At 56.8% G+C, this 16,608-nt stretch overlaps 1 protein-coding gene across 2 annotated transcripts in view; it reads right to left on the bottom strand.

Moving 5' to 3' along the window:
* PLXNA4 (plexin A4) overlaps window positions 1-16,370 on the bottom strand; it is a 457,211-nt gene extending 440,841 nt beyond the window's left edge. The window contains exon 1 of one of the 2 annotated variants that reach the window (XM_075558680.1): window positions 16,082-16,237. The gene's annotated coding sequence lies outside the window, so the exon portion shown is untranslated. Of the gene's footprint in view, window positions 1-16,081 lie in introns of both variants that reach the window. The other variant, XM_075558681.1, reaches the window with a different exon arrangement.
* Between the last annotated feature and the right edge of the window lie 238 nt (window positions 16,371-16,608).

Below are 16,608 nucleotides of genomic sequence, written 5' to 3' on the forward strand. Positions count from 1 at the left end.
TCGATCCGACTACAGGGGGGCGAGGGAACTCCCACCATTTGCTAGACAGCAGCCAACCTCTCATGCCTAGAGAATTGCCAAGTTGGCCAAATACACATGCTCACATGTAGATTAATTAATTAATTAGCGCCATGCTTTCTAAACGGTATGCGCTGGGAAATGTCGCTGCCCGTTTCTAGAAGTTAGTTTTCCACATTTGACTATCCTAGAATGGTCCTCCTTGAGCTTTTTGCCTTTTTTTCCCCTCTCGAGTTCTGTCAAACTCCTCCCACAACCCAATGGGCATAATCAGATGTCAAGCAAGATCATTTTCATTACGTCCCAAATTGCAGATGCACATCGAAACTCCCAAGTCACAGCCCTGCCTATAAATCGTTCTTTTAAAATAATGATTGAATTCGTTTGTTTAGGTTTGTTTTTTTTAAAGTATGTGCCTGGAAAGAGCTCGGCCTCACTCCAGGATGGAGTGATAGAAGAAGCAGAGAAGGGGGGGCCTGACAAGCTGCAGTCGCCCCTGTAAGACACTGCCACTGTTGTGCTCCCGTTGCTGGGGATCATCAAGCCAAAACACAGCATGGCCCTGTACCCTTGTCATGATCACAGGTTCATGGAGGGAGAACCTCAGCCTGGGACTACCCCGAGCCAAGATCCTTGGTCCAAACTTGACACCATGCACAAGGTCAGCATCCTGCACAAGGGCATCTGACTCCTTCCCTGGAACTTCTCACCTGAGCCTAGGGCCTGAAACCCCACTGAGGACCTCCGATAGCCAGTAGGCCTGTGGGAAGCCTGGGGGAGGAACTGTAAGGAGGTGGTGAGCCTTCCCTACCTTGGTCTGGGGCTCTGAGCCAGCCCTCGAGAGGGACTTCCTGAGCCTGTGCTGGGAAAAGACTTCGGTGGGAGATACGACAAAGACATTGCAGACTCTGCTCTATTTTAGTGCAAACCACAGAACGCTGTAGTTAAGGCACTTCCCCCCTTAGCATCTAGGGCCCTGCCCTCTGCCCCTTCTGAAGGAAACACTTGGCCACCTAATAAACTGGGAAGAACCACTGGGCTCCCCAAGACCGAATGTGTGGCGGGGTGAATGTATTCTGTCCTGAGAGCAGATGAGACGTGCCCAGCCTGGGTACAGGTGCTTAGGGCAGGGAGAACAGAAACTGTGTCATCTCTGTGGGGTTCTTGAAAGGTTCTAGCCTGAAAATGCCCACCTTCCTCCCCCACCCCACCCCCAGGTCTCTCTCAATGAGACAGGCCACAGTAGAAGCCATTTATATGAGCAGTTCTGAGGCACCCAGGAGCAATCCAGAGAAAAGAGTCGTTCTATTGTTTCACATGAAATTGCCCTGCAATTTTGCAGCTAAGACACTCTCTGGGCGGAACTCTCAGAGTCCCAGTCTTTCCGAGTCTGGTCTAGCCAGTGCCCTGCCAGGCAGAGACCCTGCGCTATCTGAGGTCCCCGACCACTTTCGGCAGCAGCCACCAGGGGGGCTCTTTCTGCAGCAGCTCACCAGGGGGGCTCGCGGGTGGAAAAGGTCTGGGTAGACTTGAAGGAGTTGGGTGCTGCTTACTCTGGGACCTCGCTCAAACCCAGTGGCCTGTTTTCAACACACAAATCTAAATACATTCGTGAAACACAAACTCGCTGCTTTTGAGCCAGTTCCGACTCATGGCGATTCCATATGTTGTCAAGGAGACGGCACTCCAGAGAGTCTTCCTCACGGAAGTGCATTGCCTGATGTTTCCTCCGTACTACCCATGGGTGGTTAACCACTGACCTTTAAGTTAGCCATCGAGCTCAACCCATTGGGATCACCCAGAGGCCTGAGACACTAAAAGAGCACCCAAGAGGTCTGCCACCAGACACTTCTACCTCCTGCAGGTAACAGGGGTGACTAAATGCGATTGATTGAACTGTGATCCCCCAAAGTGAGGTGGAAGTCCTAACTAACCCCCAATACCTGCGGATGTGAAGCAGTTCAACTCTTAACTCACTGAGCTGCCAGGTGTCATCCTCGTCGGTGCCGTCAAGTCGGTTCTGACTCATAGAGACCTGACGACGCACAACAGAAGGAAACACGGTCTGGCCCGGTGCCCTCCTCTCCGTTGTTCTGTGTCTGAGCCTGGGGTTGCAGCCGCTGTGTCAGTCCATCTTGCTGTGGGCCTTCCTCTTTGTCACGGCCCCTCGACATTTCCAAGCATGATGTTCTTCTCCAGGGACTGGTCTCTCCTGACATGTCCAAAGTGCGTGAGGCAACGTCTCTCCATCCTTGCCTCGTCCTTCTGGCAGCCCACGGAACTTTCAACATTCCTCGCCAGCTCCACCATGCGATACCCTTCCTCAATACCCCACTTTCACGTGCAGATGAGGCAGGTGAAAATACTATGGCTTGGGTCAAGCACCCCTCAGTCCTCAAAGTAACACCCTCGTTTTTCAACACTTTAAGGAGGTCATGGGCAGCAGTCTTACCCGATGCAATGTGTCCTTTGATGGCTTGACTGCTGCTTCCATGAGCACTGACAGTGGATCCAAACAGGCAAACTCCTTGACAACTTCAGTCTTTTCTCTGTTCATCATGAGGTCACCGAACAGCCCAGCTGTGAGGCTTTGGGTTTCCTTTACACTGAGTTGTAATCCACACCGAAGGCTGCAGTCCTCGATGTTCATCAGCGAATGCTTCAAGTCCTCCTCACGTGCAGCAAGCTGGGATGTGTCTGCTGCTTATCGCAGGCTGTTAATAAGCCTTCCTCCGATCCTGATGTCACATTCTGCTTCCTACAATCCAGTGTCTCTGATTGCTTGCTCAGCCTACAGACCCAAATTCCCTGCTGGCATTGGAAACACCATCGACACAGCTTCCAGCAACACATGAGCCACCACACGAAAGGTAGTGGAGTGCCACTGGTGCCGAGTGAAAGAGAGAAACAAAAGGCTTTGGCCCAATCACGACAACCCCGAGAGCTGCCCCCTTGGGGCTTCCTGGGCTGTAATCCTGATAGGAGCGGCTTGCCAGGCCTTTCTTCCGACGAGCCACTGGGATGGTACGAACCAACAACCTTGACATTAGCAGCTGTGCGCAAACCACTTGGACCACGGCAAGTCCTCAACCACCCTGAGTGGTGACCTTATAAGAGAAGAGACGCAGAGAGGCAGGCAGAAGGAAAGGGCCAGACACCAGGAGAGACTCGGAGGGACCTTCCCACTAACACCTACATGGACACGCCTCACCTCCTGAGCTTGAGCCAATCAACCTGGTCCTTCTAGGGCCCCTAATGGGCCGTACTTTGTAATGGGCAACCCCTGAGCACTAATACACTGAGAGCACCTCCCTGCAGAAGGCAGCGCACTTGACACTAATACACTAATCCACTTAGCCCCTACCCCAGGGAGGGGGACAGGGGCAGGGAGGGAGATCCTCCAGGCACCAGGCCCACCTTTCACTGCTCTCCTTCAATTCCCCTTGCCAAGCATGCATGCACCAGAGGTGAGCAAGGGGAGGGAGGCAGGGAGCCTCCTGGGGAGTAAGTTCCCACCAAAAGATCACTGAGTCCTCAAAAGTCCTCTTGGACACTCTTTGGACCTGGCAAGGAGTGGGTGATGTAAATAGAGAATGCCCGCCAAGGCTAGTCAAACTGTTGGAAGTTCAAATGGACTGTGAATCACCTCTGATCAAAGGCCTGAGGCTCTAAGTGCAACCGGACCCCCTACCACGGAGTCTACCTTACAGTGGCCCTAAGGGACACGTATAGACAACTGCCCTCGGGGTTCCAAGGCCGTGACCCTTTATGGAACCTGACGGCCTCATCTTTCTCCTGTAGCGGGACTGACTGTGGGTTGGAAGCGCTGACCTTCTGCTTGGCAACCCAGTGCTTAACCCACTGCACCACTGGGGTGCCCACCCCCTAAACCAGCCACTAAAGCCCTATGAAACACCATCGTGCACTGAGGCACATGGTTGGTGTTTCCTCTTTTCTAATTTCTCGAGGCTGTGTCGCAGCCAGGACAGGGACTCAGAGGCCAGCGTCCCACTCACCCCCTGCCAGTGGCTCTCGCCCCTCTCCAGCACTCAAAGCAAGCAGCCAACACTGGGGAGCCAGCCGAGGTGCAAGCACGCCAGGACCAAGTCTAGTCTTCCTTCACCCTTTCTCACTGCCCTCTGACCTTGGGTGCCGTGGCCCCTGCCCCCAGCCCGTGGGTACGCCCAGCCCCTGTGTGTGCTTGCCTCCCAGACTTCAGGGGCGGACTCAGGGTTGGGAGATGGAGCCAAGCCCAGACACAGAAGCTGGCAGATATTCAGCAGCCCTGACCTGAGAAGGTAGGACCCCCATCCCCTGGCCAGCACATAATACTTCTTCAATTGCTCTGAAAATGAAAATCTCAAGACGATTTTGCAGGAGGAGGGAGGTTGAGCAAAAGAAAAAAAAGATAAAAATAGGGCTGGTGATGCAGGAGCCGCGTTTCTGGCGGCTCCCTTCAGAGGGCATGGTAGCTTACACAAATGACTTCCTATTACACCACACTTGTCACCGCTCCTCCCGTCCCACAGCCGTCTGTCTGTAAATGCTCTTCCTTTTGTTGTTTTCCTCCAAAGATTCCCCCCAGCCAGCCGAGAAACAAACCGCCGGTCCCATGTCCCTGTGACAGTTCCCAAAGAGCCCTGCAAACGGCCCCTCATGCACCCCGCCTCTCCCAGCTGCCCCGTCCCTGCCAACAGGCTCTCTTTCTCAGAAATGAAAGCCAACAGCTTAGGAAGAAGAAATGAAGTGGCAGCTTCCCAGCATGGCCGGGAGTCAACACGAGCTGTTGTCAGGGGTTCCCTCACAAAGGGTGCCCGGAGGGACACGGCCCCGAGGCTGGACTTACCACACCTGCACCCGACCTTGGTGGGTCTAATTTACTATGGGCCGCCATGGGGCTGGAACTCAGCCCCTATGGGATTGACTGAGAGTTCATCTCGCCGGCTCCCTGTCGTCGTTCAATCTAAACTCAGTCAGCACTTTGATGGTGAGAGTGTCAGCCGGCAGACATCGGGAGTGGGCGCAGGGTGGGAATGGGGTGGCCTGCCAGCGGTCTTGTGTTGGAAAGGGGCTCCATACTCCAGGAAGGCCTGGTGAAGCCCCATAATAAATCAGGGTCCCCAAGAGAGTCAAACGCAATCTAGTGGGGTTATCTATCCCCTTGGCCCCCAACACACTCTCTCTCTCTCTCTCTCTCTCACACACACACACACACACACACACACACACACACACACACACACACTGCTTCAGAGACTTAAATACCACCCAGGAAAAATGCCTGACCCCCCTTGTGGGGTGTGCGTGATTAGCCCATGGTGGAAACTCTGGGTTTTGTCAAACTATGAGGTGAGCTGCCAACCACAAGATCAGCGGTTCAAAAATCACCGGCCGCCCTTGCAGGAAAAAAGACCAGGCTCTCCGCTTCCGAGTTACAGTCTCTGAAACGTGCCAAGGGCAGGTCTATACTGTCCTGTAGGGTCGCTGGGTGTCGGAATTGACTCGCTAGCAGTGAGGGTGGAAAGTCAGATCTTGGGACTGCCTTGGAAGTGTCTGGTGAGGGTTCCCATTTCCCAGAGCACGTTCTGTCCACAGTGCTCATCCCAACAGACGTGAATGTCCACGCATACACGGAGGGATCCCAGGCCCTGAAGGCGGACAGGTTAAAAAGAGCCAGGCTGGCTTCTGGAGCACAGCTGCACTGGGTCCCTGGGCTGTGGTGACCGAAATGCCACCGTGGCTGGTTTCAAAGCACAGTCTGTGTTTCCTCCCTGAGAAGGCAGGAGGCTAGAGGCCCCGCCCCCCGTTCTCACTCTTGCTGACTGCCTGAGGAAGACCCTCCAAGCCTCTCCTATCATCCTGGGGCCTTCCTCACTTCTGCCCCGGCTCTCCCATGTGCCCTTGCTCCGGTGTGTCTCCGTGCCGCTCCACAGGTCCCCGCGTGGTACTCGCCTAAAGGCCGGCAGTTCAAATCCACCCAGGACCATGAAAAAAGACAGGCCTGGGGATCAGTGTCTTAAAGAGGACAGGGAAGGGCCCCCCACCCCCTTGGAGCCTCTGCCCCATGACACCTAGCCTCGCCATGAGGAGCTTGGTGCTGTCTGATTTCTGCTGCTCCTTGGGTCCCTGTCAAAGGACCCATCCCACACGGATGTTGCCTCTTCAACCTAACAGAGGAAACCCGAACCCCAACACACAGTTCAGGGACAACACCATCCAATGCCAAGCATTTTCCCGTGGGCTCACGTGCATTTTTAATTTCTAGGATCTGGATGGAGAAAGATGAGGTGGTGTTCCAAACTTACTTGCCCCCCATTTTTCTGAGCATCTGTGGATGGGGCTTGGGAGCCTTCTGGAAAGGACGACTGGGTTGCTTCAGTCCACCTATAGCCACCTAACTAACCCATGGGGGGGGGGGGTTGTCCATGAAGAGCAGTAGTTCAAGTCCAGGTGCATGACCCAACCTGCCATAGAGCACTACCACCCAGGGACACTGCCCATGAGCTCAGCCTGCAATTGGTTCATTCTTTGAGCCAGCTGAGACAGTTGGTCAGTTGGCCTGGCCGTGGTGCCAACCCTGCCCCTGCTGGGAAGGAGACACTGCCATGGGCCTGGTTCCCACCTTCCTTTGGGGGGGGGAGGGTGTTCTTCTCTACCTTGCTCTGCTCCATTTAAATAAATAAACATACTGTTGATTCATGTTGGCATACCCACGGTTCAGAGTTCAGCAAGGAGAACTATTCTCTGCCCCTCAGGAGCCCCCTCCAGCCAAGCCATTAGGAAACCAACAAGCTCAGGGCTATTGTCCCTGCCAGGGCCACCAGCAGGTCCTCCTTGACCACTGTTTCCAAAGTTCCCTTAAAGTTGCTGGCTGCACACAAGATGCTTCCAGCCAAGGCTGCCCCTGACCTTCTGGAGGCCTGAGCTCTCAGGCAGGCACACGTGTGCTCCAGGAAGTCACACCCATCAAGGGCAAGTGCAATTTCAAGGAAGAGAGCAGGAAAGCGGGTCCCAGGTGTGGCACCATCGGTTGCCTATCAAGCCGAATCCAGAGGGAGCTTTAAGATGCTTTTTTGAAAAAGGGGGTTGGGGAGGATGGAACATGACTTGCCATACAGAGAAGGGACGTTCTGATGCCACAACACGGATGAGCCTTGAAAGATTTAAACCAGTGGTTCTCAACCTTCCTCATGCCGCCACCCTTCCAGGGGTCCTCAAACTTTTTTTAACAGGGGGCCAGTTCCCTGTCCCTCAGACCCGGTGAAGGGCCAGACTCTAGTTTAAAAAAAAAGAAACTATGAACAAATTCCTATGCAGACGGCATATATCTTACTTTGAAGTAACAAAACAAACAGGGCAAAAACACCCATGGGCCAGATAAATGTCCTCGACGGGCCGCATATGACCCGTGGGCTGTAGTTTGAGGACCCCTGCTTTAATACAGTTCCTCATGTTGTGGTGACCACTGCCCCCAACCATAACATTATTTTCGTTGCTACTTCATCACTGTCATTTTGCTACTGTTAACAAATTGGGGGACCCCTGTGAAAGGGTCATTCAACCCCCAGAGGGGTCACGACCCACAGACTGAGAACCGCTGATTTAAACCATGCCAGGGAACCAGAAGAATGGAATGATGCCCCGCCACCATGGCTGCCCACTCCACAAGGGGTCATGACAGGAAGTTACAGAGAGAGTGGGAGAAAAAAACTGAGAAAAAACCTCAAAATAATAAACAAAAGGTCAGGCTTCCTGATCTCATAGAGACCAGAAGACACCCCTAAAATGACAGCCTTTAGATGCCCTTCAAGTCTGAAAGTGCACTGAGTCCAAGACTCAACTCACAGGCAAACGATGGACAGGTCTGCACAGTGAATCACAGCACCAGGGAGGTACACCCTCCTGCCGACAGCCAAACAGGCCAGGCCTGCCAGAAGGGCAGCCTTTGCCCAGGGATGCAGCTCAGAAGACAGGATGGGCCAGGACAGAGGAAGGCGCTGGAACCAGCAAACCCAGGGCGGAGGTGGGGAGAGTGCACTTACATCAGCAGGATTGCGACCAAGGTCACAAAACAAAATGTGTATGAAACGTTGACTGGCAAACCAATGTGCTCTGTACACTTTTACCCAAATCCCCATCAAATATGCTTGATGCAGTTGATGGGTGGACTGTTGTAAAAGCTGTGAGAGCCCCCCAATAAAATGATTTAAAGAAACAAACAAAAAAGTTGTTGTTATTAAGCAAAGGGAGTGTGCCTCAGGAAAATGAAAGCCGCTACATGAAATCAGTCTGTCACGAAAGGACAGACAGCGCATGCCCTCAATGATCTGCAGCAGCCAAGTGGCCGCAGATCAAAGAATCCCTGGTGATACATGGTTAAGCATTTCACTGCTACCTGATAGACCGGTGATGGAAACCCACCCAGAGGTTCCACAGGACCTCCTTAGAAGGGAGGATGGCCGCTTCTCACATCCTTTGGGCATGTGGTCAGGAGAGCCCAGCCCCTGGAGAAGGACATCATGCTCGGTAAAGTGGACGGGCAGCGAAAGAAGAAGGCCTCGACAGATGGACAGACAATGTGGCTGCCACGCGGGTTTAAGCGGAGGAACAATGGTGAGGATGGTGCCGGACCGGGAAGTATTTCGGTCCCTTGTGCATAAGGTCGTTTGGGGGTCAGAACTGACTTGATGGCATCTAATACCAACAACAATTGATGATGGGCTGGGAAGCCCTGGGTCCCTTCGACTGAGTCACGCGGGGTCATCCGGCGTCCAAATCGACTAACAAGTAGGCACCAAACGTCACCACTAACGTAGCCATCAAAGCTTATTAGTGGTGACCTGGGGGTGAAAAAGGGGGGGTGAAGAGAGGGATAATGCTTCGGGGGCACTGAGTTCACATCAATGGTGGTGGGATCATTCAGAAAAAGATGGTGGTAATGGCTATGTAACACTGACCAGAATCGATACCACTGAATTAAACAGGTGGAAATTGTTGAATTGGCAAATGTGTTATGTATATTTTTACTGCATAAGAACAAGAGTAGGGGAGGAAGGTCTAGCTATAAAGGCAACCTGCTAGCTAATGGCTTTTATAGCAGAATGTCACTTGTGGCTTGATACGTCAATGCCTGCCATGCTTCCAGGAGCCAGGCTCGGGGTAGAGGCCATTGGAGGTTATCTCGTGCCACCAGACAGTCATGGCCCTTGGGTATAAACTGAGATGCCAGGGAGGCATCCTTTGCTGGCCAACCCAGTCTCTTGAAACCTGCCTGGACCCCTTTCGCCAGGTGGATTCTGTTGGGGTCAGACACGGTGTGGCGGACAAGAGTCATGCGTTCCGCAGCTGAAGGAGAGTGGACCGGACCACGCTGCTCAACTCTGTTCTCAAGACTGCAGCTCCTCCCACGGGACCCATCACGGCGGTAACCCCAGATACCCCATTCAGGAACCTGCCCAGGTAGATCGCCTCACCCCAGCTGACCTCCACACACACTCTCCAAATCAGGGCCTCACCTGATCCCCGTGCCCACCCCAATCTTGGGCCTCGGCCATCTGCCCAGCCTTTGGTCAGAGCTGCCCAACAATGCCCGGGGCTGGGACTGTGGCTCTGAAGTCCTAGCTGTCCTCCTTCCTTCCTGCCGAAGCAGAGACTTTGTGGGTTCCCGAATGTGCCACCAAGTTCCCCAGTAGGGCAGGAAAGGGCCTCTCTCTCTCCTTGCTTTACACCCAGAATTTCTCAAACTCACTGGATGCTAGAGGAGACGCGGCTCTGAGCCAAGTGTTGCCTTCAGGAAGCAGGCCCGAGGTAGAGAGGAAGAAGGTGAACTCTCTTCATCGCCACTCCACCCGGGCTGGGTCCATCACCTGGCCTTGACGCCTTTGACCCCGGAGGACCCCACCTCCTGCTTTCCTCCTTAAACAAGGAGGAAAGAGAATCCGGCCGGGCTCCTCAGAGATGCAAGAAAGGAGAGTGTTTGGTGTAAACTGGGCCCAGGACCCCTTTGGGGCTGTGGTTTTCCTCCCCTCTGTTCAAGAGCCCCCACCCCAACACCCCCACCCCCACCATGGCGTCTCTCCTCACATACTTGCTAAGGAAAGCACTCCTCCCCAGAAGACCTCGGGAACGGATCCAGCCGGCTGTGGTCAGCGCACCGACTGAGATGAGATCTCCTGAGATCGATCACCTTGGCTAGTGACCCCATTTGGGGTTGGAGTGACAATGCATCATCAAATCCGGTTTGCCGTGGCGCATCCAGGCACGTGGAGAAGCCACGACTTGGACAAGGGGTTTCCCAAGCTTAGATGGCTCAGTGGCCCGCTGAGGCCTCGCCAGCGCCTGGGGGCGCAGGTCTATGCTGGGTGCTTATCCAACAACCGAAGCTTAGCCTTTCAGAGTTCCGACTGTCAGCCCAGAGGAAACTTCACCTCCGACGAGTCGATTTCAGTGCACAGCAGCTCTCCAAGACGGGCTGGAACTTCCCTGAGGGTTCCCAAGACGGTGACTCCTGATGGGAGTAGCAAGCCTTGTCGTCCTCCCCTGGTGGCTTTGAACTGACCTTGCGGTTAGCAGCCCAACACGTAACCACTATGCCAGGAGGGTTCCTACCACAGAGGAGAGCTATGGTCTTGGAAGGCCGCCTCTTCCAGCCACTTCAGGGCCTTCCCTCCGCTTTCATCTACAGGAGAAGCCACAGAAGCAAGGCAGGAGCATCCTCCAGGGCTGTTTCCCACAAGGCTCGGGTCACAGAGATCGAGTCCAGCTCAGTGCCTGCTCAGGGGCAGGGTCCCCAGTCGGCCTGGCAGGCTCTGTGGGGCCTCACCACCCACACCTCTCAGCACTAAGGGGTCATGCAGCACCACAGATCAGCCCGGGCCATCCCAAAGCTAGAGTCGGGACTACTGTTCCCACAGGAAGATTCTGGTATGTGCTACATGACAACCCCTCTCCCTCCCCCGCTACACACACAAACTACTTGCAAGAACTCCCCGCCACCCGCCCTGCCCCCAGCCCCTCTACTCCAATTGCTTTCTGGTCTGGGTACCTAATGAGGCATGACATCCACAGGCAGAGCCTCAGTCTTCCCTGTCTCTAGACCCACCATATGTGGACTGCTACAAAGGAAATGTGAATGAAGGAAATGAATGACTGTGTCTTGAGCACCTACTGTGTGCACTGCAGTGGAAGAATCCTGAGATGAGAATAGAAAGGTCAGCCAAGCAGAGGGCAGCTGATGGCCTTCAACATTTTCTCAGCTTTCCTTCCTACCCCAGCTAAAGGGCAGTGAGTGGCCTGTCACCTGAGGCTACCTGTACGACACATGGAACAAGAGGGTGCTCTTTCCCCAGCAGCCTGGGCATTGGGGAGACCCTGACACAGACCTCCCTGGAGTCATGTGGACTCCAAAGCAGAGATGGGGATTTCACCCACCCACACCTCCCACCTTGGGAAAGGTGGGCTTTGCCAAGTGAGGGGACAGACAGCAGCAGGAACTGAGCCCTGCTAGAACAATGATCAGTGTCATTTCACAGCCGGTGACAACCAGGGAGGGGACACACATCCCTCAGCCCACCAGATGAATGAGGCAATGGGGCTTGTTGAGCGTGTGGACTTGCCTGGACACACAGAGGTAGCCCAGGAAGAAAGCGGAGCCACATACCTACTGTTCCCCCAGCACATTCTTCCCCAAACGTTCCAGGGGGTGTCATGAGACTTGGCACCTGCATTCTAAGGAGGCCCAGTAGCAAGGTGGTGCAGTCAGACAGCCGCAAGTTCAACCTTGGCTCCACAACCACTTCCTGGCTTTGTGGTCTCAGGCTGATACCTGCACACCCCGGCTACACGTGGATGAAACGGGTATAATTATCACAGCTGCCTCTCTGGGCTGTTCACGAGGATGAATTGGTCATTCTGTAAGAACGACTGGGATGGGTGGGTAGGAAACACATGCTGGTCATCCTCATCTTCGTCGTCGTCGTCATCATCATCATCATCATCATCGACAGCATCATCCCAGTGTTGTCAAGAGGGCCATCACCAATACTAATGGCTCCGTGGCAGTGGCTTCCCTAGGGAGGTCTGGTGTCATAGGCTTAGGAGGACCAGAGCCTAGAGGCTTAAACAGACGAGTACAGGGAAGCCACTTCGTGCCCAGTGGGAACAAGGCCACTACCCTGAGAATTAGGACGCCCCCGCCTTCCTCCACTCCTAACATCTGAAGTCTCCCAACACTGAGGGCAGAGCCTCTTTGCCTGGCCACCTTGCCTTCGGGTACAGGGCGCTGTACCCGGGACAGTATGGAGGGGGAGGGGAGAGAGAGCAGGGCCAGGTTCAGAGAGAGGACTCAGGTGGGGCTCCCAGACAAAAGCCAGGCCCGCTGGGCTCTGAGAGGCCCAGGCTGGCCTCAGCAGAGCCTGGGGGTCAGTTACCCTAATCATGTGCATCTCCCAAATAGCCCTTTGATTTATTAGCGCTGGGTCTTTTTAAAATGCCGCTCTTAAATAGAAATAACACTTCATCACCCAGCTGTCGTTAGGTTCATGTTCCATTGATTTCTTGAAGTGGCACCGATTTGAGGGCGAATGGGCGGGCGGATGTGCACACGGAGCCAGGACGTGGGGGAGGGGAGGAGCCCCCCCCCCGTGGCCTTGTGGGGAGTGGACGCGGAGGTTAGGGGTGTCGGAGAGCTAGAGCGGCTGAGGCTGGAGGATGGGGGTATGCCAACGAGAGGCGCCACGTTCCATAACCCCAGGCTCTGAACCAGTGTCACCTGGGGCAGGAATAAGAAGGGACGTCGCTTCTGGGAAGGCAGACACAGCTGTTGCACTAGCCAATCCCAGACCAGCTCGGGCTCCGTTCCCCGCCCGCCCCGCCATTGGCCCGTCGCGGTCCAGCCCGCTGCACTCCAACAGGTCCGGGGTGGCTTTGTTTGGGGAGGGGATGTCTCCTTCGGGTGCGGGTGGGCGGAGCGGCCGCGAAATGGCCCCTAGCTGGCCAGGAGGAGAGATTCGAGGCATCAAAGCTTAGGGCGATCTCTGAGCTAAGAGCCAGTAATGATCGAGTTCCCGGGCCGCGGTCCCGCCCCGCAGGACCACAGTGGCCTGAGAAGCCCCCCGTGCTTAATTCCCAGCCGCCCTCGTTGTGCTTTAAAAGACCGGGAGGCCCGGCTATGGGAGAGCGAGCCACGCAGACATCCTGGTCTGCTGGGGCGGGGGAAGTCACAGCGGCGGCGGCGGCGGCAGCCAACCGGAGGCGCAGAGCTCGAGTGGGGGGTTTCAATGAGCTGCTTGGGGATCCTCCGGAAATGTGTGCCGAGGACCGGTGGGCATCCGCGGTGAAGTCCCGGGATGCGCAAGGAGAGCTCGGAGTGTGGCACTGGGCAGAGAGAACTGGGCAGCCCCCCCTCCCCGACTCCCATCGCGTTCCCACGAGGGGCGCCCAGAGCAAGATGCAGCCGCAGCAGCAGCAGCAGCAGCAGCAGCCGCCGCAGCCGCAGCCGCGAGGGGCTGCAAGGCAGGCAGACCCAATCCTCCTCGGCGCGGGCTTCTGGTTCCCTTCTGAAGGAGGACGCCCCTGAGAACTTCACAGCACCGGGGCGGAGGAAAGGATCGGGGCTGCGCGTGCGAGCGGAGGCTCAAAGCAGGCGGCGTACGCGCAGCGTTCCGCCCATGGTAATTAACGCCGGCCTCGTCCTGGAAACCAAATGGGGACCTAATGCTTAAGCTGGGAAAGTGCGGGGGGCTTTTGAACCCCGATGCTTAGCTCATAGCCAGCATAATCGCAGGGTTGAGGGTTTCGCACGAAAACCACGGATCCTTAGACTACAAACGGGAGACAGGATGAGGGTGGGCGTGGGAAGCCGAGAGCAGCAGAGCTGGAGTCAGGTGGAAGACTCACACACCCAACCTTGGCGCCCCTCCCCGGCCCCCGGGGGCAGTGTTTACCTGGGAGGCACCCGCTGGCGCTGGAGTTCTCAATTCAGGGTCAAAGCCAAATGTTGCTAACTGCGTGTGTGTCCAAGTGTGTGTAGGGGGGAGGGGGAGTGCAGGGGGCGGTGCTCACTGTCCAAGGCATTCCAAGGCAGGCATGGGGGAACTTACCAACCCTTCCGGAGCCCAGAATACAGGTGGACCCATTGTCACCCATTTCCAGACCAGCACACAGGGCATATACCATGAGTGGATGTGTGAGTGTGTGTGTACACACACCTACCATTCTTAAAAAGAAACCATGGCTTTCCCCGTCCTGAGCCATCCTGAGGGTAAGCAGCTTGCATTTTCCATCCACCCTTTTCAATCAATCAAAGGGCAGCTCACAGGGCTGGAATACAATCTCCCTCCTGGGGCGCCTACTCTTCACCCCCCACTCCCCCTCTCCCCCTCCTCCACACACACACCTGCCAGGAACCTTGCCAGAGAAGAGGGGTAGGTAGAGAAAGCCCCTTCCATCAGGACCCACCGTGTTCAGGAAACAGATGACGAACGTGTTCTCTCCACTCGTGGGTGGATAGGGTACTGAACACAAATCATTGTGGAAAGGAACACGCAGGTCCCATCTCCTGCCAGGTTGCCCAACGTGCGACCCACCGAGGGACACGGCTGGAGCCCCAGCGCCAGGCCCTGTCTGCACACTCGCCCCCAAGCCCAGTTGAATCTCCCAGCCTCATCTCTGCAACAGCAGAGCCCAAGGGACACCACTCATTGCTCAGTGGCCACCAAGCGGGAGCCCCATCACCTGGCCTCCTCCTGAAAAGTTTACAAATGAACAGCCTGGGATGCAGCAGCCAGGAGAAAAAGGAAGTGGAGGCAGGGGAGGGCGAGGCCTTAAGGGAATAGAACCTTGGACCAGAGCTTCCGGGCTCTAGCTAGGCTCCTATCTACACTGCCTTGGGCAGCGGGGCTCTGGGGGTGGGGGTGGGGGTGCGGTGCAGGCAGATCCAAGAATGCCTCCTAAGACGATGAGCAGAGCCCGTGTGGTCATGAGACCAGGTACCCTCCTACATGAGTAGGGCACAGCCCCTTTCCTCTCCCTTCCAGCTCTGGCTCTCAGACACACACACCTCTACAGCAGGTAGAGACAAAGTGGGGGAGGCACTTGGAAAGGCTCAGCCCTGCTGTCCCAGGAAGGTGCAGAGGGGAGGGGAGGGGAGGGGAGAAGAAGCAGGGAGAGAGGGGAGATCTAGGTCCAGAGTCCCCAGCCATGTCGGCTTGCTGCTTCCCAAGAGAAAGGGGAAGAGAAGCAGGTTTATGTTACGCCGACAAACTGATCTCCCAAGCCCTTTCTAGACAAGCCCCACACATACACCCACGCACGCGCGCGCGCACACACACACACACGATGGGCGCACACACGTGCACACACATGCATACACACACAGCACTGCCTTCAGCCTAGCACATTCCCGGGAAGCTCTGCCAGGCTTCAGGAAGGCGCCTGTGCTGCCTCTTACTGGGGAAACGCAGTGTCTGTCCCTGTCCCCATCCACCGCCCTATAGGGCTGCAGCCAGAGCCGATGTGGCCACCGTTCTCGCCAAATACACATCTGAATGACCGTCTGCTGCCCGTTAAAATCCACGGCTTCCAAAGGTCACAAGGCAGAGATGACACTGGGTGGGTCACCCACAGACCTCCCACCACTTCCCCGTTGTAAAAACCAGCCAGGTTGGAAAGGGACGGGGGATTCGAGAGCCGCTCCCACACCGCCGGGGTGGGAGGGCAGTCCTATCTGGCAGCCGAGGAATCCCACCCCGAAAGTCCTGGTTGCGAGCAGTCGGAGTCCAGGAGCGCCTTGAGGGAGGACCAGCCCAGGAAATACCTACTCGGGCCGCGCTGCACCTACGCAGGTCTCCAGGTGGGACGTGGGCAGCTGCGTGTGCGCCGTGTGCGCGTGTGTGCATGTGTGCGCGGGTGTGCATGCGTGTGCGCGGGTGTGCGCAACTGGCCGGCTGCAGGGCAGCCCAGGACTCCCTGGGCGGCCGCGGGGACTGCGCCCACCCGGCGCTCGCGGCCAGCCCGGCCCGGCCGCCCGCCTGCCCGCCCGCCCGCCGCCGCCGCCGGCTCGTACCTGGAGGCGCCGCGTCTCCTCCCGGTTCAGCAGGAGCGCCGCATTGACACTGCAGAGGGTGCCGCCGCCGCTCGCCCTCCGCCGGCGTGTGCGTGTGCGCGCGTGTCTCCCTGCTTCAGCCCAGCCCGAACGCAGACTCGCCGGAGGCTGGGCGGCCCGCGGGCCGCGGAGCGGCCGGGACAGAGTCTCGGGGGCTCGGCGCGCCTGGCCCGCGTCCGCCTCCGGCCGCTGGGCCCACAAAAAGGTCGCCAGCCGCGGAGGAGGGCCCGCGCCCTGGCCCCGTAGCCGAGTGGCGGCGGCGCCTCTCGGGGCTGCGGTGGCGGTGCGGGGCGACCCCCCTGCGTCCCCACCCCCGCGGGCTGGATGTCCTTGATGCCAAGCGGGCACTGCGCGTCACTCCGCGCCGCCCATGCTAGCCCTGCTGGCCGCTGCCCGGGCGCGGCGGGGGCCGGGGGCCCGGCCGGTGAGCGCTCTCCGGCGGCGGCCGGCGCCCGGGGCCCCTCCGGGCAGGGCTCCGCCGGGCAGCG

The sequence above is a fragment of the Tenrec ecaudatus genome, chromosome 9, assembly GCF_050624435.1.
Source record: "Tenrec ecaudatus isolate mTenEca1 chromosome 9, mTenEca1.hap1, whole genome shotgun sequence".
NCBI classification, from domain to species: Eukaryota; Metazoa; Chordata; class Mammalia; order Afrosoricida; family Tenrecidae; genus Tenrec; species Tenrec ecaudatus.